General features: G+C 35.7%; 1 pseudogene; it reads left to right on the top strand.

The window, feature by feature from the left end:
- Positions 1 to 13719: 13719 nt before the first annotated feature.
- On the top strand, positions 13720 to 15425 carry LOC132366484 (importin subunit alpha-1-like; annotated as a pseudogene).
- Positions 15426 to 22787: the final 7362 nt, after the last annotated feature.

Consider the following 22787-nt stretch of genomic DNA (forward strand, 5'->3'; position numbering starts at 1 on the left):
AATTATAAGACACTGATGAAAGAAATTAAAGATGATACAAATAGATGGAGAGATATACCATGTTCCTGGATTGGAAGAATCAACATTGTGAAAATGACTCTACTACCCAAAGCAATCTACAGATTCAATGCAATCCCTATCAAACTACCACTGGTATTTTTCACAGAACTAGAACAAAAAATTTCACAATTTGTATGGAAACACAAAAGACCCCGAATAGCCAAAGCAATCTTGAGAACGAAAAATGGAGCTGGGGGAATCAGGCTCCCTGACTTCAGACTATATTACAAAGCTTCAGTAATCAAGACAGTTTGGTACTGGCACACAAACAGAAATATAGATCAATGGAACAGGATAGAAAGCCCAGAGATAAACCCACACACATATGGTCACCTTATCTTTGATAAAGGAGGCAAGCATATACAGTGGAGAAAAGACAGCCTCTTCAATAAGTGGTGCTGGGAAAATTGGACAGGTACATGTAAAAGTATGAAATTAGAACACTCCCTGACACCATGCACAAAAATAAACTCAAAATGGATTAAAGACCTAAGTGTAAGGCCAGACACTATCAAACTCTTAGAGGAAAACATAGGCAGAACACTCTATGACATACATCACAGCAAGATTCTTTTTGACCCAGCTCCCAGAGAAATGGAAATAAGAACACAAATAAACAAATGGGACCTAATGAAACTTAAAAGCTTTTGCACAGCAAAGGAAACCATAAACAAGACCAAAAGACAACCATCAGAATGCGAGAAAATATTTGCAAATGAAGCAACTGACAAAGGATTAATCTCCAAGATTTACAAGCAGCTCATGCAGATCAATAACAAAAAGACGAACAACCCAATCCAAAAATGGGCAGAAGACCTAAATAGACATTTCTCCAAAGAAGATATACAGATGGGCTACAGACACATGAAAGAATGCTCAACATCATTAATCATTAGAGAAATGCAAATCAAAACTACAATGAGATATCATCTCACACCGGTCAGAATGGCCATCATCAAAAAATCTAGAAACAATAAATGCTGGAGAGGGTGTGGAGGAAAGGGAACACTCTTGCACTGTTGGTGGGAATGTAAATTGATACAGCCACTATGGAGAACAGTATGGAGGTTCCTTAAAAAACTACAAATAGAACTACCATACCACCCAGCAATCCCAATACTGGGCATATACCCTGAGAAAACCATCAGTCAAAAAGAGTCATGTACCAAAATGTTCATTGCAGCTCTATTTACAATAGCCAGGACATGGAAGCGACCTAAATGTCCATCGACAGATGAATGGATAAAGAAGATGTGGCACATATATACAATGGAATATTACTCAGCCATAAAAAGAAATGAAATGGAGGTATTTGTAATGAGGTGGATGGAGTTAGAGTCTGTCATACAGAGTGAAGTAAGTCAGAAAGAGAAAAACAAATACAGTATGCTAACACATATATACAGAATCTAAGGGAAAAAAAAAAAAAAAAGGCCATGAAGAACCTAGTGGCAAGACGGGAATAAAGACACAGACCTACTAGAGAATGGACTTGAGGATATGGGGAGGGGGTGGGGTGAGATGTGACAGGGTAAGAGAGTGTCATGGACATATATACACTACCAAATGTAAAATAGATAACTAGTGGGAAGCAGCCGCATAGCACAGGGAGATCAGCTCGGTGCTTTGTGACCACCTAGAGGGGTGGGATGGGGAGGGTGGGAGGGAGGGAAATGCATGAGGGAAGAGAAATGGGAACATATTGTATATGTATAACTGATTCACTTTGTTATAAAGCAGAAGCTAACACACCATTGTAAGGCAATTATACTTCAATAAAGATGTTAAAAAAAATAATAATAATATAATAATTATATAATAATACCAGAAAAAAAAAATCTTGACAAATGATTTTCAACTGTGTCTAGCCAAGTAACCCTAGAATACTGGTAATTATAACATAGAATACGTATACTAACTATAGATCTGTAGTATGTATATATTTTTTTCTTCCAGTTTTATTAAGATATAATTGACATACAGAACTGTATAAGTTTAAGGTGTACAGCATAGTGATGTGACTTACATACATCATGAAATGATCACCACAGTAAGTTTAGTGAACATCCGTCATCTCATATAGATACAACATGAAAGAAAAAGAAAGAAAATTATTTTTTCCTTGTAATGAGAACTCAGGATTTACTCTCTTAACAACTTTCATATATAACATATAGCAGTAATTATATTTATTATATTGTACATTACATCCCTAGTACTTATTTGTCTTATAACTGGAAACTTGACCTTCTGACCACCTTCATCCAATTCCCCCTCCCCCTTCCCCCACGCTTCTGATAACCACAAATCTGATCTCTTTTCCCTGGTAGCGCAGTGGTTAAGAATCCGCCTGCCAATGCAGGGGACATGGGTTCGAGCCCCGGTCTGGGAAGATCCCACATCTTTTGAGTTTGTGTGTTTGTTTTTGAAGTATAATTGACCTACAACACTATGTTATATCTTGTGTGTATATTTAATATGAGAAACTGACAAAGTATAATAAGTGAGTATAATAAAACACATTGGGCTTCCCTGGTGGCGCAGTGGTTGAGAATCTGCCTGCTAATGCAGGGGACACGGGTTTGAGCCCTGGTCTGGGAAGATCCCACATGCCGTGGAGCAACTAGGCCCGTGAGCCACAACTACTGAGCCTGCGCGTCTGGAGCCTGTGCTCCGCAACAAGAGAGGCCACAATAGTGAGAGGCCCGCACACCGTGATGAAGAGTGGCCCCCGCTTGCCACAACTAGAGAAAGCCCTCGCACAGAAACGAAGACCCAACACAGCCAAAAATAATAAATAAATAAATAAATAAAATTAAAATAAACAATGCTGTTAAACTAAATCTATAAAAAAGTAAATAAATAAAAATTTAAAAAATAAAACACATTTATACACAGGCCCCAGGTATATCTTTTAATGGAAAAGGATTAAATATAAGAAATTATTAAGTATTAGCTAGTTGATTTTCTATGGAGCCTCCTCAACAAATATTTTTATAAAGTGTCCTTTATAAATTAAATCAGCAAATACCATATATTGTAACAGCAATTTTCTATCAACACTTCATCAACAAAGTTTTCAAGAAAATATTTTAGATTAAAATGCTCTATATAATTCTATTAAGATAATAGTCAGAATATTTCTGTATTATATATTTCTAAATGAATCTAACATAAGTCAATTTTATTGATCTGCTCTTAGATCTTTGTATTAAAATGGGGAATATATAATATCACCTTTATTTTCTCTAAGTTATAAAAATTACAGTGTTTCTAATGCACACCAGATATGTGCAAAATCCCTTTCTTTTCTGTTATAAAATCTGTTTTGTAGCACTAGGGGGGTTACTTTCATTTACATGTTAATTGAAAAGAAACTAGTGGGAAAATGTTAGGAAGATGATAGAAAGAAGCCTATTTATCCCACCTAAACTTAGGTGTCACTTACTCATTCCTGTTAGATAGAAAAATAACAAGACTATCCAATTAATTACTCACATAGATTGCAATTTTGCAGCTATCTCCTGGCAAAAATGAGAAATCTATTAATCAATGAAAATGGAATGAATCATAAGCTTCCCTTCCCCCTACACACAACTTTAACTTTTGTCTGATATGGGCTGGGACTTTTGTGTAGATCTGAAGATGAAGAAGCTCATTAATTTAGACAGATTTCATTCCTAAAATGTTCCATTAGTCTCTGCTGTTATGAAATCAAACTACTCTGTATAAAATCTTGTTTAGTTTTCAAGATGACAGCCTTGCTATCCCTAAAGAATGGTTAGAATGGTGTGATATGTTTATAACTCCCTTGTTTTCAGTATAATTGAGAAAATATTATTTATAAAGCAGAGGGAGCTGTATTACTTCATATATTTAATCATACTGAAAAATATCTGGTGAAAATTATAGTAATATTTCCTATTCAATCAACTACATGTATGTGAGTAAAATAGCTAACTGTTTAGCTAAACAAAAAAATACTACCTATCCATCTTATTTCTGTGGGAAAATATAATATTTGTAAGGACATATATATTTCAGGTTGATTGTCTTCTAAACTCCTGCATATTTTTTTCTTTATCTTTAGGATAGCTTGATCTAATGTCTCCCATTCAAATCTGCGGAGGATTATGTGCTTGATAATAATTCTAAGTTTATTACAAAAAAAATCACTGGATTTAGAAAGGGGACAAACAAGGAAATACCAAATCATTCCATAGTATAAAAGGTAATATTTTTAACTTAAGCAAACTCTATCAAAAAGCAAATTGAGCAATAGATGAATACTAGTTGTCATGAGATAAAATGTAAATAGTAGTTTTAAATGGATATCTTTATACTTTCATAAAATCTATTAACACTACATCTATAAACAGAGTTCTGAGGTTTCCATTAAGCCAATTAGAAACATCCCCACAAACCATGCCTCTGAACTCTGAAGAGTTTTGAAATTTAACAGTAAGAAAAGGAAGAAAATGTAAAGTCAGTCACCAGTCATTTCATCCTATATCTTGGAAAAATTGTTTTATTGTGCCAAAACTGGAAGAAAAAGTGTCTCAGCTCTTCTTAATACTATTAACTCCTGAAGAGATTCTCTGAGAAATCCATCACCTCATGCCCCCCACTCCTTCACCTCCATCATCTATCCATGAAGATCTCAATGGAATTTCCCTTACTGCAAGCCCTCTGCCCACTTCAGTCCCAACTAACTCTCTTAGCTATTTCTATGCTACCTCAAAGCTTAAAATAATTTTTCTCCTGGCCCAGCACTGGTAAGCCTGTGAGGCTAAGATCTGTATGCATAAAGGCATAGTAAACCAACTTTTATCTGGAATCTTGCTTTATCCTTGAGGTTTATCCTGTAATTGGAATAACATCCTCTGTTTCAAATGCACAAGTGTTTTTAGAAGAAATTACTCCTTCATGTTTGGTCCGTGGAACAGTATAAAGGTTCTAATCTCTGATACCACAATATAACCATCATTTGTCCATTAATTCATCCATCTATCCATTATTTTGACAATATTTATTGAACATCTACTGAGTGTTAGGTAATATTCCTGGTGCAGGGACTAAGTCATTCCACAAAACAGATAACGTTCTTGACATCCACTCAAATACCACATTCAGGTGGAGTAAGAAATAAACAAATAAATCATGTGTACTCTATAGTTATGTGATGCATGGTAAGAGGGACAGGGCATCTTGGGTAAGTCTGACTATTTTATAGAGAGTGATCAGGCAGAGCCTCTGTGACAAAGTCACAATAGTTCAGATAACAGAAAGAAGTGTCAGAGTGAGCATCTCCCACATGGAGGCATGGGGAGGTTTCAGGGAGAGGAAAAAGCAAGTGCAGAGGACTTGAAATAAGAACATCCTTGGTGTGTTTGGTGCCCATAAAGGAAGTAAATAGTCCCGGAAGAGAATAAACTACAGAGATGAAGGTTGAAAATGAAGTTAGAGAACCATATATGTGGTGGGGAGAAGATCACATGTAGTTCTATAGACCACTGGAGATGTTACCGGGTTGGCGTGCGTTGTGTCAAATAGCTCCGATCCAGGAGGTCAGCAGAAGATGTGGACCAGCAGTCTCGGTCCTTGTGATAGCAAGCAAAGAATTGCAGACTACCACTTCGGGCTTAAGCTCAAGGCAAATTTTATTAAAGCATAGTTACACTCTCAGAGGGAGAGCGGGCTGTTTCTGTGAAGTGAAACCAGCCATCCTGTACAGGCTTAAGGGCATTTATAAGAAATGTTCATCGAGGAGGTGGGGTGCGATCATGGGTGAGTGACAGGGGATCATTATTCGATTGACAGTCATTATTATCAATCATAATTCGATTGACAGTCCAGAGTTATGTAACAAGTTCATTATTGTGCATTATTGTGCATGCCGTTACCCTTTATTCACGGGCGGGGGGAGGGGCAAAACCACATGCAGATTTTATTATAGTGATGGTATAATGAGTTTGGGTTTACTATAGGTTATACGCCAGTGCAGTCTGGGCATGCGCAGCCTGGGGAAGTTTCCTCATGTCACTCTACTCCCTCTTTATCAGGATAAGTTGCCTACCACCCGACCATAGTTTCGCCTGTTCTGAGTGGGGTCAGGGGAGGGTCCCCAGATGGTTGGGGTGTAACTTGACTACTACCCTCTTGTCTTTCCGCCACTGTCACCTCCTTGCTGCTAATGTCTGACTACCTAACAGAAAGACTTTGACTTACACTTTGAAGAAGACGGGAAGCCATCGCAATGCTTTATGAAGAGTGTTGATATGATCTAATTTTGTTTAAAAAAAAATCTCTGGCTGCTATATGGAGGCTGCATGTTGGAAGCAGGGAGAACACTTAAGAGAATACTGAAATAGTCCAAGTGACATAGATTAGATTGTGCTACAGTACAGGGCATGATTTGATTGTGTATGTGTTTGTGTGTGTGTGGTGTGTGTGTGTGTGTGTGTAAATTTTAAGGGAAAAACTTATTGGCTATTAACATGACTTGGATGTGGGGTGAAAGAAAAAGAGAGAGTCAAAGATTGTTCTACTTGTGACCTTGATAAAAGGTTTCTTTGAACTGGTAGGTATGAACGTCTGATTAGAGTGAATTTAGGAAATAATTGGAGGTAAAGAAATGGAGTCAGTGAGTAAGGCAATGTTTATTGAGAAGTTTTGGTTTCAAGAAAGAAGGAAAAATGAGATAGTTACTGAAGGGGAATGTGAGGTCAAGACAAAATATATATATATATTTTTTTGTAAATAAGAGATGTTATAGAATCTTTTGCTATTATATCTATAGAATTTGTTTGTTCTAAGAATGATACACTAGAGAAACAAAATGATGGATGAGGAAGGGTAAACTACCTGAAGCAATGTCTTTGTTATGCAAGAAGGGATGAGATCTAGTTTACAAAGGAGGTTGGGTGTAGAAAGGAGTATAAGAGTTTACCCCATCCTAACAGTAGTTAAAACAATTTAGATGAAAGCAAAATTTCCTTATTCATGGGTAGAAGGAATGTGTGGAATATCTCTTTTGATTGATTCTATTTTCACTAAGAAATGTCAGCATGTTCATCTATTGATAACTTGTGGATGGAAGAAGTAGTTCTTGAGTCTGAAAAGATGAAAAATTTGTAGAGACAAAACTAGGAAACTAGGAGAGTAGAGTAAAAATTGTAAAACGGTTAAATTGGTTCTCATGACTTGTAATTGACTGTTTTTTAGGTTCATCAGAATGGAATTTAGATTGAATATGAGACTATTTTTCCTGCAGAAGATGGTTTATTTTTCCCTAATTTGTATCAGTAATAGCTGAGAGAGAGAGAAAGAAAGAGAGGGATTTTTCTTCACTTTGCTAACATTCTTACGTTGTATTATCTTAAGACTTGATTTAAGCAAAATAATTATTTCCCCCAACAGATTTTGCATATAGAGCTAATTTTTCTAATCTCATTGATGCAAGGTTAATCCCATGACTTTTCTTTTTACTTTTATATAGTAAAATTATCTAATTATCCTTAGTTCAAAATAAATTTATTTTAATGATTAAAATATCTGCCTATATGTAATGATTAATTTTATGTATCAACTTGGCTAGGCCATGATACATAGATATTTGGTCAAATACCAGTCTAGATTTTTCTTTGAAGGTATTTTTTTTAGATAAGATTAACATTTAAGCCAGTAGACTTTGAGTAGAGCAGACTACCCTTCATCATGTGTGTGGGTCTTATAAAACAAAGACTGTTGCTTGCCATCAAGTCATTAGCCATTGTAGTTCCTGTCATACAGTATACCCTGAAAGGAATTCAGGATGAAGTGTTCTGTGTTTTGGATATAGGGACCCTTAAATAGTTCAGATAGTTCAGATTCAAATTGTAAAAAAGAATTTCAATGACCTCAGATTCTTGTATCTTCCAATACATAAAGAAGTACTAAAATGATTAACTTGAGGTATCTGTTCTTTGTGATTAGAAGTAATATTTTTAGCCTTGACTACATGTATGACCCAGCCAAAAAATTCGTATGTATATACTGGCCCCTCCCCTATCTCTTCAGAGCAGTTCCTCAGAGCTATCTGAGAGGCTTCTCCCAGGCTATAGTCCTCAGTAAGGTCCCCAAATAAAACTGAAGCTCACAGCTCATGTGGTGCATTGTTTTCAGTTGACAGCCTCATCCAATCAGTTGAAGGCTTTAATACAAAAGAGACTGAGCTCCCTAAAGGAAAAGGGAATTCTACCAGCAGACTGCCTTTGGACTCAAACTGAAAGTCTTCCCTGGATCTCTAGTCTGCTACCTTGGCCTGAAGATTTTGGATTTGGCAGCCTCTACAATCACATGAGCCAATTTCTTAAAATCTCTCTCTATATATCTATCTCTGTATTTATCAATCTATCTGTATCTGTCTATCCATCTATCTACATATACACACATGCACACACACATGCACATCCTATTGTTCTGTTTCTCTGGAGAAACCTAACTAATAATATACTATATAACAGGCAAACTTTGAATCATATTTCTGAATCATATTTCAAGTTCAGCTTATATTCTCCCTCTGACCTAACCTGCTCCAACAGGACACCTGAAGTGAGTACAATTGATTTTCTTTCTAATTTTCCCTAGTCTTATGCTTCTTTTCCTCACAATCTCTCCAACTTGCTAAACATGGTTTATGAGCATTCCAGTGTTGTAGCAGTAGCCAGGCCAGGTCTAGTTGACTAGCACTATCATGATCTATCACTGACATCCTCTAAGTTTAGTGGGTAATCAAACTCTATCTCTTGTGGAAAGCTTTGTGGACTTTTCAGAGACTGTTCTCCACTGGGGATCCCTCATCTGTATTTCACTTAAGAGAAGTCATACTTGCACCATATGGTCACATAAAATCCCTCCTGTAACACTTCTGAGAGGGTCCACGCCTCCTCAAGGCAGTCAGTTGAGAAAGATTTAAAAATAACTGGTCTCCATCCCCTTTTTTAGTCCCTGAGAGAAAGCTCTCATAATTTTGTGCCCCAACAAACTCTGGGAGGTGTCCTCATGAAGATACATCTCCTGGTTCTGTCCTTCACAAAGTCTTCATGAAACTACCCCTCCTGGCTCTGTAAGCAGACTGCACGGGACAAATATCAAAATCTGTTTGGTCTTTCATAAAGCCACTTGACTGAACCTGACTTGAGAGAGAAAATAATTCTCTCCCTTTCTTCATTGTGAGACAAGAGAATATATTACAGAGCTGTGATATTTACCAAAGAAATTCTAATCTCCAATTTCTTGAGATCTTAATTAATCATTTTATATCCACAATCTGAATCAGCCACTAGTGCTACAAAATATAATTGTTAAACCTAAGTGAAGCAAATTGTTTTCATTTGATAGTTCCTGTTTTCCTCTGTATCTCAGAACCATAAATTCTAATTCTAATGATATAATATGTAATTCTAAACATAAATATTTACATAATCTTTTCTATTCCAAATAAGGATACTAATTATAAGGCATTGTTGTCGGGATTGTTTTGTTTTTTGTGTTGATTTCTTTTTTAAAGTTTGCTCATTTCTGGTATAGAATTAGTCACCTTTATTCCTTTAAGATTTAATTATATATTTCCATCAAACAGTTGGAACAAAAGTACATGAACACATAATGAATAAACTTACATAATTTAACAATTGTGTGAGGATGCTGGCAGTTTTTGCTAATGACCTGAAGTTTGGCTGAACCCAAATGAGTGAGTTCCTGGCCACTCAAATAACAGAATAAAATGTGAAGAAGTTCACAGGCAAATTCTATCAAACATTTAGAGAAGAGCTAACACCTATCCTTCTCAAACTCTTCCAAAACATAGAAGAGGGAGGAAGACTCCCAAACTCATTCTATGAGGCCATCATCACCCTGATACCAAAACCAGACAAAGATGTCACAAAGAAAGAAAACTACAGGCCAATATCACTGATGAACATAGATACAAAAATCCTCAACAAAATACTAGCAAACAGAATCCAACAGCACATTAAAAGGATCATACACCATGACAAGTGGGGTTTATCCCAGGAATGCAAGGATTCTTTAATATACCCAAATCAATCAATGTGATACACCATATTAACAAACTGAAGGCAAAAAACCATATGATCATCTCAATAGATGCAGAGAAAGCTTTTGACAAAATTCAACACCCATTTATGATAAAAACCCTCCATTAAGTGGCATAGAGGAAACTTTCCTCAACATAATAAAGGCCATATATGACAAACCCACAGCCAACATCATCCTCAATGGTGAAAAACTGAAACCATTTCCACTAAGATCAGGAACAAGACAAGGTTGCCCACTCTCACCACTATTATGGAACATAGTTTTGGAAGTTTTAGCCACAGCAATCAGAGAAGAAAAAGAAATAAAAGGAATCCAAATTGGAAAAGAAGTAAAGCTGTCACTGTTTGTAGATGACATGATGCTATATGTAGAGAATCTTAAAGATGCTACCAGAAAACTCCTAGAGCTAATCAATGAATTTGGTAAAGTAGCAGGATACAAAATTAATGCACAGAATTCTCTTGCATTCCTATACACTAATGTGAAAAATCTGAAAGTGAAATTAAGAAAACACTCCCATTTACCATTGCAACAAAAAGAATAAAATATCTAGGAATAAACCTACCTAAGGAGACCAAAGACCTGTATGCAGAAAATTATAAGACACTGATGAAAGAAATTAAATATGATATAAATAGATGGAGAGATATACCATGTTCTTGGATTGGAAGAATCAACATTGTGAAAATGACTCTACTACCCAAAACAATCTACAGATTCAATGCAATCCCTATCAAACTACCACTGGCATTTTTCACAGAACTAGAACAAAAAATTTCACAATTTGTATGGAAACACAAAAGACCCTGAATAGCCAAAGCAATCTTGAGAACGAAAAATGGAACTGGAGGAATCAGGCTCCCTGACTTCAGACTATACTACAAAGCTATAGTAATCAAGACAGTATGGTACTGGCACAAAAACAGAAATATAGATCAATGGAACAGGATAGAAAGCCCAGAGATAAACCCACGCACATATGGTCACCTTATCTTTGATAAAGGAGGCAAGAATATACAATGGAGAAAAGAGAGCACCTTCAATAACTGGTGCTGGGAAAACTGGACGGCTACATGTAAAATAATGAAATTAGAACACTCACTAACACCATACACAAAAATAAACTCAAAATGGATTAAAGACGTAAATGTAAGGCCAGACACCATCAAACTCTTAGAGGAAAACATAGGCAGAACACTCTATGACATAAATCACAGCAAGATCCTTTTTGACCCACCTCCTACAGAAGTGGAAATAAAAAACAAAAATAAACAAATGTGAACTAATGAAACTTAAAAGCTTTTGCACAGCAAAGGAAATGATAAACAAGACAAAAGACAACCCTCAGAATGGGAGAAAATATTTGCAAATGAAGCAACTGACAAAGGATTAATCTCCAAAATTTACAAGCAGCTCATGCAGCTCAATATCAAAAAACAAACAACCCAATCCAAAAATGGGCAGAAGACCTAAATAGACATTTCTCCAAAGAAGATATACAGATTGCCAACAAACACATGAAAGAATACTCAACATCACTAATCATTAGAGAAATGCAAATCAAAACTACAATGAGATATCATCTCGCACCAGTCAGAATGGCCATCATCAAAAAATCTACAAACAATAAATGCTGGAGAGGGTGTGGAGAAAAGGGATCCGTCTTGCACTGTTGGTGGGAATGTAAATTGATACAGCCACTATGGAGAACAGTATGGAGGTTCCTTAAAAAACTAAAAATAGAACTACCATACGACCCAGCAATCCCACTGCTGGGCATATACCCTGAGGAAACCATAATTCAAAAAGAGTCATGTACCAAAATGTTCATTGCAGCTCTATTTACAGTAGCCAGGACATGGAAGCAACCTAAGTGTCCACCATAGGATGAATGGATGAAGAAGATGTGGCACATATATACAATGGAATATTACTCAGCCATAAAAAGGTACAAAACTGAGTTATTTGTAGTGAGGTGGATGGAACTAGAGACTGTCTTTCAGAGTGAAGTAAGTCAGAAAGAGAAAAACAAATACTGTATGCTAACACATATATATGGAATTAAAAAAAAAAATGGTCATGAAGAACCTAGGGGCAAGATGGGAATAAAGATGCAGACCTACTAGAGAATGGACTTGAGTATACGGGGAGGGGGAAGGGTAAGCTGGGTCAAAGTGAGAGAGTGGCATGGACAAATATACACTACCAAACGTAAAATAGATAGCTAGTCGGAAGCAACCGCATAGCACAGGGAGATCAGCTCGGTGTTTTGTGACCACGTAGAGGGGTGGGATAGGGAGTGTGGGAGGGAGGGAGATGTAAGAAGGAAGAGATATGGGGACATATGTATATGTATAACTGATTCACTTTGTTATAAAGCAGAAACTGACACACCATTGTAAAGCAATTATACTCCAATAAAGATGTTTAAAAAAAATGTGAAGAAGTTTAGATACACAAATGGTTTTACTCATTAACTAAAAAATACGGATGACTTTCTGTTGAAATCTAAAATGAGTGTTTCTTTTGTTGAGTATTAGAATATATTTTTCCTTTCTATGTTCAACTAATCTACAATAAAGGAGGCAAGAATATACAATGGAGAAAGAGAGTATCTTCAGTAAGTGGTGCCTGGAAAACTGGGCAGCTACATGTAAAAAAATAAAATTAGAACACTCACTAACACCATACACAAAAATAAACTTGAAATGGACCAAAGACCTAAATATAAGGCCAGACATTATAAACTCTTAGAGAAGAACTCAGGCAGAACACTCTTTGACATAAATCACAGCATAATCTTTTTTGATCCACCTCCTAGAGTAATGAAAATGAAAACAAAAATGAACAAATGGGACCTAAATAAACTTTAAAGCTTCTGCATAGCAAAGGAAATCATATACAAAATGAAAAGACAACCCACAGAATGGGAGAAAATATTTGCAAACAAAGTGACCAACAAGGGATAAATTTCCAAAATATACAAACAGCTCATGCAGCTTTATGTCCAAAAAAAGCAAGCAACCCAACCAAAAAACAGGCAGAAGATCTAAATAGACATTTCTCCAAAGAAGACATACAGATTACTAAAAAGCACATGAAAAATGCTCAGCATCACTAATTATCTGAGAAATGCAAATCAAAACTACAATGAGGTATCACCTCACACCAGTCAGAATGGCCATCATCAAAAAGTCTACAAAGAATAAATGCTGGAGAGGGTGTGGAGAAAAGGGAACCCTCCTCCACTGTTGGTGGGAATGTAAATAGGTACAACCATCAGGGAGAACAGTATGGAGGTTCCTTAAAACACTAAAAATAGAACTGCCATATGATCCAGCAATCCCACGCCTGGGGATATATCCAGAGAAAACCATAATTTGAAAAGATATATGCACCTCAGTATTCATAGCAACACTATTTAAAATAGCTAAGACACCGTCCTCGGGCTGACCGTGGTAGACGTTTAGTGCAGTTGATCCGTAGCCTGTGCGCCCCGCACCGCCTCCTGTGGAAGCTTGAGCTGGCTGTGTAGCTTTCTCCCTTTGTCTCATAACGATGTCCATCAGTGAGAATGCTAATTCACCATCTGCCCGCCTTAACAGATTCAAGAACAAGGGGAAAGACAGTACAGAAATGAGGCGGCGCCGAATAGAAGTGAATGTGGAGCTCAGGAAAGCTAAGAAGGGTGACCAGATGCTGAAAAGGAGAAATGTCAGCTCTTTTCCAGATGCTGCTGCTTCTCCACTGCAGGAAAACCGCAACAACCAGCGCACTGTAAATCGGTCTGTTGATGACATTGTCAAAGGCATAAATAGCAACAATTTGGAAAGCCAGCTCCAAGCTACTCAAGCTGCTAGGAAACTGCTTTCCAGGGAAAAACAGCCCCCTATAGTCAGCATAATCCGGGCTGGTTTGATTCCAAAATTTGTGTCCTTCTTGGGCAGAACTGATTGTAGTCCCATTCAGTTTGAATCTGCTTGGGCCCTCACTAACATTGCTTCCAGGACATCAGAACAGACCAAGGCTGTGGTAGATGGAGGTGCTATCCCAGCATTCATTTCTCTGTTGGCATCTCCCCACACTCACATCAGTGAACAATCTGTATGGGCTCTAGGAAACATTGCAGGTGATGGATCGGTTTTCCAAGACTTGGTTATCAAGTAGGGTGCAGTTGACCCACTGTTCGCACTTTTGGAGGTTCCTGATTTGTCATCTTTAGCATGTGGTTACTTACGTAATCTTACCTGGACAATTTCAAATCTTTGTCACAACAAGAATCCTGCACCCCCCTTAGATGCTGTTGAGTAAATTCTTCCTACTTTAGTTCGTCTCCTGCATCACGATGATCCAGAAGTTTTAGCTGATACCTGCTGGGCTATTTCCTACCTTACCGATGGTCCAAATGAATGGATTGAAACGGTTGTGAAAACTGGGGTTGTACCCCAACTTGTGAAGCTTTTAGGAGCTACTGAATTGCCAATTGTGACTCCCGCGCTAAGAGCCATAGGGAATATTGTCACTGGGACAGATGAACAGACTCAGGTTGTAATAGATGCAGGAGCACTTGCCATCTTTCCCAGCCTGCTAACAAACTCCAAAACTAATATTCAGAAGGAAGCTACGTGGACAATGTCAAACATCATGGCTGGCCACCAGGACCAGATACAACAAGTTATAAATCATGGATTAGTCCCATTTCTTGTTGACGTTCTCTCTAAAGCCAACTTTAGGACACAAAAGGAAGCTGTATGGGCTGTGACCAACTACACAAGTGGCGGAACAGTTGAGCAGATCGTATACCTTGTTCACTGTGGCATAATAGAACCGTTGATGAACCTACTAACTGCGAAAGACACTAAAATTATTCTGGTTATTCTGGATGCCATCTCAAATATCTTTCAGGCTGCTGAGAAACTAGGTGAAATTGAGAAACTTAGTATAAAGATTGAAGAATGTGGAGGTTTGGACAAAATTGAAGCTCTACAAAACCATGAAAATGAGTCTGTACAAAGCTTCATTAAACTTGATTGAGAAGTATTTCTCTGTGGAGGAAGAGGAAGATCAAAATGTTGTGCCAGAAACTACCTCTGAAGGGTATACATTCCAAGTTCAGGATGGCACTGCTGGGACCTTCAACGTTTAGATTGTACATCTGAGGCATAAAGTTGTTTGTTGTGTACTATGTTTGGTAGAAGTTTGTCTTACTGTTTCTCTACTAAGAACTCTTTCCACGTGGTTTGTTATTGTAGCACTTTTTACAAAGAAACTATACTTGAACAGTTCCAAACGGTACATACTGTATGAAGCTTCTCCTCTCAATGGGTTTCTTATTTCTATGTGGAATTTCATATCTTGCAGTGTCCTGTAAATAAAGATTAAATTCCACCCTTTTCTTTAAAGAAAATAAAAAATAAAAAATAAAATAGCCAAGACATGGAAGCAACCTAAATGTCCATCAACAGATGAGTGGATTAAGAGGATGCGGTACATATATACAATGGAAACTACTCAGCCATATAAAAAATGAAATAATGTCATTTGCAGCAACATGGACGGACCTAGAGATTATCATACTATGTGAAGTAAGTCAGACAAAGACAAATATCATATGATATCGCTTATATGTGGAATCTAAAAAAATGATACAAATGTACTTATTTACAAAACAGAAATAGAGTCGCAAATGTAGAAAACAAACTTATGGTTACTAGGGTGGGAAGAAGGGGAGGGATAAACTGGGAGCTTGGAATTGACATATACACACTACTATATATAGTACAGGGAACTCTACTCAGTACTCTGTAATGACCTATATGGGAAAAGAGTCTAAAAATGAGTGGATATATGTATATGTTTAACTGATTCACTTTGCTGTATAGCACAAACAAACACAACATTGTAAATCAACTATATTCCAATAAAAATTAAAAATTTAAGAAAAATTTGAAAGGAATTTGTAATGGGATTTTTGGTATCTCCATTCACTGAAACATTTTCTTATTTCTGTGCTGAATTTTTAATGGAAAAAAATTCTCAGTTGGAAAAAATCACTAATATATGTATTATAAACATGATCTTTTTTAAAATATGAAGTTAGCTCCTCTCACAGCCAGTATTTAAAGAGAAAGTAGCCAGGTAATTTATCTTGTGAATTTCCCCAGAAGATAGCCTGTTTGTCAAGAAGTAGAGGAAGAGCACAATGAAATTTGTATTAGTACCATTGTACAAGCTTTTTCTTTTTATATATACAGCAGTTTCTTATTAGTTATCTATTTTATACATATTAGTGTATATATGTCAACCCCAATCTCCCAATTCATCCCACCACCACCCCCCACCACTTTCCCCCCTTGGTGTCCATACATTTCTTCTGTACATCTGTGTCTCTATTTCTGTCTTGCAAACCGGCTCATCTGTACCATTTTTCTAGATTCCATATATATGCATTAATATATGATATCTGTTTTTCTCTTTCTGACATACATCACTCTGTATGACAGTCTCTAGATCCATCCACATCTCTACAAATGACCCAATTTCATTCCTTTTTATGGCTGAGTAATATTCCATTGTATATATGTACCACATCTTCTTTATCCACTCATCTGTCGATGGGCATTTAGGTTGCTTTCATGACTTGGCTATTGTAAATAGTGCTGCAATGAACATTGGGGTGCGTGTGTCATTTTGAATTATGGTTTTCTCTGGGTATATGCCCACTAGTGGGATTGCTGGGTCATATGTTAATTCTATTTTTAGTTTTTTAAGGAACTTCCATACTGTTCTCCAAAGTGGCTGTGTCAATTTACATTCCCACCAACAGTACAGGAAGGTTGTGTTTTCTCCACACTGTCTCCAGCATTTGTTGTTTGTAGATTTTCTGATGACGCCCATTCTAACTGGTGTGAGGTGATACCTCATTGTAGTTTTGATTTGCATTTCTCTAATAATTCGTAATGTTGAGCAGCTTTTCATGTGCCTCTTGGCCATCTGTATGTCTTCTTTGGAGAGATGTCTATTTAGGTCTTCTGCCCAATTTTTGATTGGTTTCTTTGGTTTTGTAATATTGAGCTGCATGAGCTGTTTATATATTTTGGAGATTAATCCTTTGTCTGTTGATTCATTTGCAAATATTTTCTCCCATTCTGAGGGTTGTGTTTTCATTTTGTTTATAGTTTCCTTTGCTGTGCAAAAGATTTTACGTTTAATTAGTTCCCATTTGTTTATTTTTGTTTTTATTTCCATTACTCTAGGAGGTGGATCAAAAAAGATCTTGCTGTGATTTATGTCAAAGAGTGTTCTTCCTATGTTTTCCTCTAACAGTTTGATGGTGTCTGGCCTTACATTTAGGTCTTTAATCCATTTTGAGTTTCTTTTTGTGTATGGTGTTAGGGAGTGTTCTAATTTCATTCATGTAGCTGTCCAGTTATCCCAGCACCACTTATTGAAGAGACTGTCTTTTCTCCATTGTATATCCTTGCCTCCTTTGTCATAGATTAGTTGACCATAGGTGTGTGGGTTTATCTCTGGGTTTTCTATCCTGTTCCATTGATCTATATTTCTGTTTTTGTGCCAGTGCCATATTGTCTTGATTACTGTAGCTTTGTAGTATAATCTGAAGTCAGGAGTCTGATTCTTCCAGCTCCATGTTCTTCCCTCAAGACTGCTTTGGATACCATTGTACAAGCTTATATGAAAATCGTATATAAAATACATGTGCATTGATTTATTTTGCTTGAATTGAAAGCAAAATGTAAATTTTTAAGATATGTAAAAATTATTTTATTGTTTCATTTCCCTATAACTTTTTTGAATTTTTAATTTTATGCTGCAGAACTAGATATTTAGAACTTAAAAAATCATGGCATTTTGTTTCATTAATAATATTTAGTTAAAAGGGGAGTTTCAATAGAAGACATTAAAATTTGAGGTAAGTTTTGATAGTTAAAATCTTTAGCTAAACTTATGACTAATTTTAAGACAATTTATTTAAACAGTTCTTTATACAAGTACTTATTTTTGATAATGATTTACTATGCACATTTAGCAGTTATCAACTCTATTACACATATATCAAAGCTAGAAATAGATTAAATGATTCAATTTGGAGGAAGTAAAATCAATGGTGTAATCTTAGTTAAGTTGCTAACTACATGATTTTTTTTTTCTGAGATGAATCTTTCTAGTGATACTCAAATCAAGCACACATAAAATCAGCTGAACCTTAAATAAACTCTAACCAGTTTATATTTATTATTATTAAATTGAGTCTTATCTGGATTGTTGATTTTTAGTAAAACATATTATTCAGTATTTTATACAGTTTTATTAAAAATTATCTGTGCTAGACACTGCATTAAACCTTTGTAAGATTTAAAACATAAAATGGACATTATTTGTTTGTGAATAATCTATTGGAGAATCCACACTAAGTAACTGGGAACTACCTAGGACACACAGCATATGTGATACCCCACTGAGTTAGAGACACTGTATATTAATAGTGATTGCATTGTAATAACAGTTACCAGGTTTACAAAGTTATAGACAATTTCTGAATTCAAAAGATATTTTATATGCATATGGTCTCTTTTAACCATTAGTGAAATGTGATCCTTCCTCAGGATTTTTGAACTTGGGGACCAAGAGATAGTAGGTTTTATATGTTTCTTAAACTGTCTAAATCTCTAAATATCACCAGCTATAGGTTAGCTCAATTTTCTTCACATATAGGAAGCTAATGTATAGAAATAAAGTAAAATTAAACAGATCTGCAGCAAGGAGTAGAGATCACAAGTCAATGGAAAAACCCAAAACCCAAACAAAGGCTCTCTAGACCTAATTCTGGCTATCAAGTTCCCTGTTGCAGGTTTGCTGGACCAGAGGCTTTTTGCTTAACTCTCCCTTATTCATGAAATATTCTAGTATCCCAACCATAAATCTCCCTTTCCTCCCTTTTCCTTTTGCTTTGTTTTTCACAGTTAAAGGTGGTTTCAGTCACTTGCAATTGAAGTAGTACTTAACAATACAAAATTTGATATTTTTATACTGGGAGGAAATATTTTTTGAAAACAGAATGCTATACTCTGATCCATAGGGATTATACCACCCAAATCCAATTTTTAACCAAACTTTTATCCATATGCCATATATCTCTCAAAATAAGAATTCAAAATGAGTAAATTATAATTGAAAAGATAGTGGAATGCACACAAGGAATCTAAACAAAATAACCTACCAAAAGAAAAGACTTAATTCTGATATGCCTCAGTTATTGTTATGGTAACAAAGAGTATAAGTGACTAAAACAAAAATCTTGAAAAGTCGTACTTAAATATAATACATTATGGGTTCATAATTTATTTTAGGATTACTTGTATATTTATTAATAATATGTTTATAAGTCTACCTCTGAATAATCATCTTGAGTCATTATATAATCACATTGCTATGATAGGTACCAACTCCTACTTGCCCTGTATTTCCAATTTTGATAGTAATATTAATATTTAATTTTTCTTTTGTTTTGTTTTTAATAAGAAAAAATTAAATTGTTCAGCTCCATAGCCTTATGCCATCTCACTGGCAGCAATCTCTCCCTCTGTCTCATATTTTCTTTCTTAGGAGTAATAAAATTTTTGTTTTATCTTATGCTAATCATTTAGTGAGGGTCTCAGTCTCAGTTCCAAGTGGCTTAACAAAAATATTGCATAACGGTTCATGCAATGCTCTCACCAAGAGGATTTCTAATGAATAAAAATAGCTTTGCCCCATTAAAGTACCAAACAACAGCAATGTGCAAGAACCATTTTGAGCCTAATGGGATACTGTAGTCAGTTCCCGTCAGGGTTCTAGCTTACAAGCAACAGAATTCAGCTCTGGCAGAAGAAAAAAAGTGGAATTATTTTAAAGGTACGGAGGATGAAAAGGGTCACTAAAGCCTGGAGAAACAGATTTTATATAGGACCACATCTAGCATGTCTGCAGAAGTTAATAATTAAGAACAGTCAGTCAAGGCACTTCCCCACTCCTGTGCATCACCACTACCAATGGATGTAGTTGCCCTTGCTAGACACCTTTGAATATTACAGTTTCCTCTCTCTTTTCAATGGAGTCATTCAATCAAGAAACTAAGTTGTTGGCAGGAAAAACTACTTACATAAGCCTAGGCTACCAATATCTTGTCTGGCAAAAAATGGAAATAAGAAGGACATTCCCCTTTCAGATTGCCATGTCCAAGGGGCATAATGAGAATTCCCAAAACTTGTAAGAGGATTCAAATGTCCTGAGGGCAAGAAATTACAAATGTCAGTACCCCTATTTATTAAACAGACTAAAACTATGGACAGCGAATAATAAAAAGAATAAAAGAGGAAGTAGGAAGAAGTCAAATCTTGCAGTATTTTGACTCAAGTATTTTAAATTAAGTTTGTTTGTTCTAATTAAAGAGCACATTAAATCAATATTGAGATGCACTTTTGCTCATAAAATTTACAGCAATGAAAAATAGCAATATTAGTATTTTAGAGTGTGAAGGGAAATAGTTACATGCACTGCTCAAATGCATAAACTAGTAAAATACACACTGGAAAATTATTTGACCGTAGATAGAAAAATATTTAAAATGTACACATATTTCTATATACATTTCATGTTCAGGGACTCATAAATAAAAGAGTAGAAATATTCACAATATTTACCTATAAATATGACCTCCTGATAGTCTCTGCCCCTCTCCTAACATATCTCCTTCTGCAGTCTTGGTTGTTTATAACAAACCGACCAGCAACTCCCGTTTGCGTCTTGCTCCAGAATTTGATCTGGGGACCAAATTATCCCCACTATTGCCTCTTCAGTCTAAGTCCATCATCTTTGGCCTAGAACATTAAAGCAACCTCCTAACTGGTCTCACTGCTTCTGTTGTCCACTCTTTAGTCTATCCTCAACAAAGTCGTCAAAATGATACTATTAGTTCAGATCATACCACTTCTCTCCTCAGAATCCCCAAAGACTTCTCATTTCTTTCCCAGTAAAAGGTAAATCCTCACTACGACCCCTAAAATCCAACATGACCTGACCCTCTGGTACCATCTGATGTCATCCCATGCTCTCCAATGCCTCCTTCAATCCAGAATTCTGGCTTCCTACTCATGGCATGTTACCACTTTGAGACTTTGTACTTGCTGTTTTCTCTTCCTGGCATGATCTTCCAGATATCTGTATGACTGGTTTCTGATTCATATGTTAATCAAAACACTTTCTCAGAGAAACCTTTCCTGGACTTGCTAATATTTCACACAGCAAGCCCTAATAATCTGTATCCACCTTTCCCACTTCATATGTTTTTTTCCTCAACATTCCCCACATTAAAAAAATACTATATATTTACTACTGTGTTATTTAGTGCTTGTTTTCACCAAGTAGATTGCAAGGTTTCTGCAGACAAAGATTTTTCCACATTTATTTCACTATCATATCCTAATAACTGAGCATAAGAATGGAGAGATGGGAACAACTTAAATATTTGAAAGCTAGATGATTGGTTAAATTGGTTTATATATATAATACCATAGAGTCACCAAATTTATGTTGTAGAAGAATATTAATTAACTTGAGAAATAGTCTATGAAACTCATTTATATTAAATTTTCTATGTATACTTTTTATATCTTAGTAAAGCAAAAACAAAATAGTTGCTTATATTAAGATGTTATCATTTCTTGGAGTTGTGTTTAAAAGTGTTTTTTTAACTTTTCATATACCACAAATTTGCTAAAATGAACCTGAACTATAATTGTAAATAAAAATTCACACTATTTTCAAAAAAGCTAATCCTAAAGTTAATTTTTGAAGACAAAATGACCAAGACATACATAATTGAATGACATCAATTCTCACACTCTGTTAACCTAGTGACTCCAAAGGATGATAAATAAAAAGAAATCCCCAGCAAGATATATTTTAGTGAAATCAGAACCAAAGATAAAGAGGGTATCTTTAGAGCATCCTGAAAGGGAAAAAGAGGACTTGGATGGGATAGATAGATTACTCAGGAAAAAATGAAAATAGAGTGCCAGTTGATATCTTAGTAGTAACAATGGTTGCATAAACAACAAAATGATATCTTCAAACAACTGACATTAATTGCACACCTAATGAAACTCTCTCTTGAGAAGAAAAGGGGGAAATATTTCCAGATATACAGTATCATACTGGGTTAGTTCCAACAGAGCATCTCTGTAGAAAACTGAAGGATGAGATTCAAGGAAAAAGAAAAATCATCTAAGAAATCTGAGGGGAAAAAATGGTAATCAAAGGAAATAGTAAATGTTTGGAAAATCTAGACAATCATTATTTATAGCAATACTGCATAATAATACCAAATATGTGGGATAAATAAATCAATATAAAATAAACATACTGAATAACAATAGCATGTGTTAATCACACAAAATAATCTAAAGTTCGTTATATCATTTCAGAACTGAGAAAATCTATCAAATAGCATTCACAGTCTTAAGTTGAATGTGAGTACCAAAATTTTAAGATAAACCATTAACGAATATAAATATGTGTAAAATTCCCCCAAAAAAAGAAATAGGAAAAAATAGTGTAACAAAAAG

Source organism: Balaenoptera ricei, chromosome 5 (genome assembly GCF_028023285.1).
Source record: "Balaenoptera ricei isolate mBalRic1 chromosome 5, mBalRic1.hap2, whole genome shotgun sequence".
NCBI lineage: Eukaryota > Metazoa > Chordata > Mammalia > Artiodactyla > Balaenopteridae > Balaenoptera > Balaenoptera ricei.